Source organism: Camponotus vicinus, unplaced genomic scaffold, assembly GCF_025532165.1.
Source record: "Camponotus vicinus isolate PSW18456_S1 unplaced genomic scaffold, iyCamVici1.0 SCAF_11, whole genome shotgun sequence".
In the NCBI taxonomy this organism is placed as follows: domain Eukaryota; kingdom Metazoa; phylum Arthropoda; class Insecta; order Hymenoptera; family Formicidae; genus Camponotus; species Camponotus vicinus.
Window position 1 is genome coordinate 5,349,715 of NW_028141947.1, and position 3,649 is coordinate 5,353,363.

Here is a 3,649-nt window from a genome sequence, read left to right on the forward strand (position 1 = left end):
CTTTTACGTTGTTTGGCATTACGAATGGCTTCAATCATATCTTGACGAAACTCCGTACTACTTGGTGCATGAAAGTGTTTGTTTTCCGATATTGCTTCTATAAATAAAAACATTTACAAGTATTTATTTACATTTTATACATATTTGTAATATATTATATATATATATATATATATATATATATGTATATATATGCAATCAAAATAAAGCTAACCTTGAATAGCAGAACAAAGTTTTGTTTTGAAAAATGAGCCAATGTTTTCTTCTTTATTGCCATAAAAAGTAAAAAAAGACATAACTTCGTCTTCAACTGTTTCTTTAATGCACAAATTTAATGCTTCTTTTAATGAAAATCCTCCAACATATTGTAGATAACATACCTAATACATATACAAGAAATATAATTTGAAATTAATAATTTATATATAGCAAATAATCTCCTTTTTTGTATTTAATACTTACAACTTCATCATAAGTTTCCTCTTCTGCATTATCAAATTTTAGAACTTCTTCTTTACTTGTAAAGGGAAGAAAAGAAGGTTTAGTCCAACATTTTTTCTTATTTTTTGAATTTAGAAAATTTTGTAATAGTTCTTTCGATATTTGTAAACCTTGTGTCTATCCATTCATATAATTGGCTACAGAAAAAAATAAAAAGTATGCTTTGTAATAAAATTCATTAAATAAAATTTTAATGTAAAGACACGTAAGAATTTTTACCGAAAATCTTCAGCCATAGATGAAGAAAATCTAATATCTTTTTCTTCTTGTGGAGTATATGTTGCAGAACGTTTATGAACCTTAACTTCAGTTTTCTTTCTAAAAAAAAACATGTATATGTAAAATAGTGCATTATATACCGGAAAATTAAAAAATTTTTTTAGAATTACTACCGTTTGTCTATAAATTCATTAGAATTATCAAGATTCTGAATTTTTCCATTATTATTAACATTTTGCACATGAATGTCTCTGTGTGATTCGTAGTATGATAACGGTAAATGCGACGTTTGTGGATCATTTTGTATATTACATTTTAATTCGACTTCCGCCCTGAATAAAAAAATTAATTATTAGGTAAAAGCATGAAATACAAATCATAAATAAAAAAATATTTATTACCGTTTATCGTTTAAGTAATCACAATGCCGATTATCAGCAACACTTTTTTCACAATGTCTTTCAGTTATATTTTCAGGTTTATTTTCTGTGTATGTTTCTGATTGATAAGGACTTGCCAATCGCAAATTTTTTGGATCATATTGTGCATTAGAAATTACAGGATAAGATGTTGAGCCCACATAATCATTGTTGGGTAAATTGGAATGAGGCATGTCATATTGCTTTGATGAATTATACATTGCTGGTTCATTATAATATCTAGCTGAAGCTTTCACATATTTGAGTGGAGGATCTAATACTATATTAGATCGAATACATGATTTTGATAATTGACTATGATTTGAAGGAAGTGAAATACTTTCATCATCCTCTTATTTTCCAATATCTCTTGTGTCTCAACTAATACTTTACTCAATGCATGTATATCATTTTCTATCTTATTTTGGACTTCATCTCTGGTTAACTCATACTTCTCATATATATTATTTTCACTATCATCTGAAGATTCTGTAGTTTGATATCTAACGGGCTTTGTTATTTCTCTCTTTGGTGGTCTCATTGCAAATGTTATGCTATCAGATATAAAAATAACCAACAGATCTGTATGAATTAGGAATAGCTACACATAAATTGGAAATAAACATATGAAAATAATAAAAGTATAAAGAAACACTATAAAATATTTTAAATTTTGAATTGTAATTTTTATATATAAATATTATAAAAAATGTTGCATTGTACATACAACGAATTGCTTTGATTGTGAAAGAATTTTGTCATTATAATTTATGTTATTAGAAGAATTGCAAGTATTATTATTTGTTTCAATATTTCTTGGTTGCAAAGGCATTCGAAAGCACTTATATTTTACTTATATTTTCTTCAAGAGACACAAAATGTATTTCATGAGCTAGATCGCTACATTTAAAAAAACCAATTTCTGACGAAGATATTCCAATATTAAAAAAACTACTAGTATTTTTAAATTTTTTTACAGTGAACATTACGACTTCATTTTTCTTTAAAATATTTATACAAATTGATAAATCATTTAAAATACAACAGTTATTCCTCAGTGCAATACTAAAGAGCACATTATTTACTTTAATACTTTTATACTGTTCAAATTCGATGGATAAATATGTTGGAAATGGACCATTGGAATGTTTCTGAAATGCAATTAGAACTTCAGAGTTTGAATAATAATTATTCGCATTGTTTCTTTTTAACTCTTCTATTCGATTTGAAATTTGTTCCAGAAGTAAATCAGGTTTTCTACATAATTTTCTATATGTTGACATTTCATTTTCATATGCAAAAGCAGAAAAACTATCTAACGGACCATAACGTTGTACGTCTTCACTTATATGTAATAAGCCATGAACATTGTATGACATAAATCGTTGTCCATAAATATAAGGACTGCTTTCTACAAATTTTTTTAATGCAATGTCTGCAAATGTTAATAATGTTTGACTAGGTGTGGGTAAATTCAGAATTCGAACAGCAGTATTTAAAATTAAAAAATGTAAGTAGATAGATCTTTCTAATACATCATGAAAAATAACTGGGCCAGTGTAGTAAAAATTGTCTATATTCAGTAGCTTTGTAGCGAACGTATTTGGTAATAATTCTTTGTCGGCGTGAAAATTCACTAGGACAATATTTTTGTATTAATTCTAAATGATCAGATAATAATTTTATATAATTGAAATGATTTCAGTTTAATCTTCTTATTATATTCACCTGTAATAAGTGCCACTAATATCTTTTTTGCAATCCCAAGATATACTAAGTGCATACTGTCAAATGGTACTTGATGTATTAAATTATGTAGGAGTTGCGATAGCGGGGTTTCGCCTAAATTGTGATTTTTATAAGCAAGTGAACGATATTTTTCATCGGATCTAGACGTATATTTAGTGCCAAGGAAAACCATATGGTGCCCGATATTTTGTCCTTGTATTGTACATTTTGAACAAGGTGAAACTGCATTATGACCAACATGATTTAATATGAATGCTCGAGCTGGAGCATCTGCTATAAAACACCGCAATTGAATAGGTATTATAATGCCGTTAAATTTCAATCCATGTGTTAATAGTTTTTTTATATTAGAAATAAATGGTTGAAAAAAAGCTATAGCATCGTTAGGTTTCTTATGACCCTTGTAAATACCTACAAGTGCAGATTTACTGAAAGTGATGTTAACAATTCGGATATGTATTGGCCAAAGTACCACATTTGATGCCTTATACAAACTTACTCCATCGGTACTAAAATCTAATATTAAAACAGTAGGCATTTTAATAAGTGGTACATATGAAACAATGTCTAAAATAACTTTTTCGATATCAAAATGAAGGTATTGTCCTGGCTCCAAAGCAATTATATCGACAGGGATACGAGGTGTCTGAATAAGAGTTTTGCAAGATTTCGGTAAGTTTGAGAAACATCTATGCATTCTTAAAACTTTAAGTATTTCATCACCCTTTAAGAGAAATATTGTTAATAACAAAACATTCCGC

At 27.7% G+C, this 3,649-nt stretch overlaps 1 pseudogene across 1 annotated transcript; it reads right to left on the reverse strand.

The window, feature by feature from the left end:
- Positions 1 to 239: 239 nt before the first annotated feature.
- LOC145962219 (uncharacterized) lies at positions 240 to 3,426 on the reverse strand (annotated as a pseudogene). The gene is made up of 6 exons (XR_014435842.1): positions 3,388 to 3,426; positions 1,122 to 1,740; positions 894 to 1,052; positions 721 to 819; positions 463 to 638; positions 240 to 380 (listed from the first exon to the last, which is right to left on the reverse strand). The product of XR_014435842.1 is annotated as an uncharacterized LOC145962219 (transcript).
- Between the last annotated feature and the right edge of the window lie 223 nt (positions 3,427 to 3,649).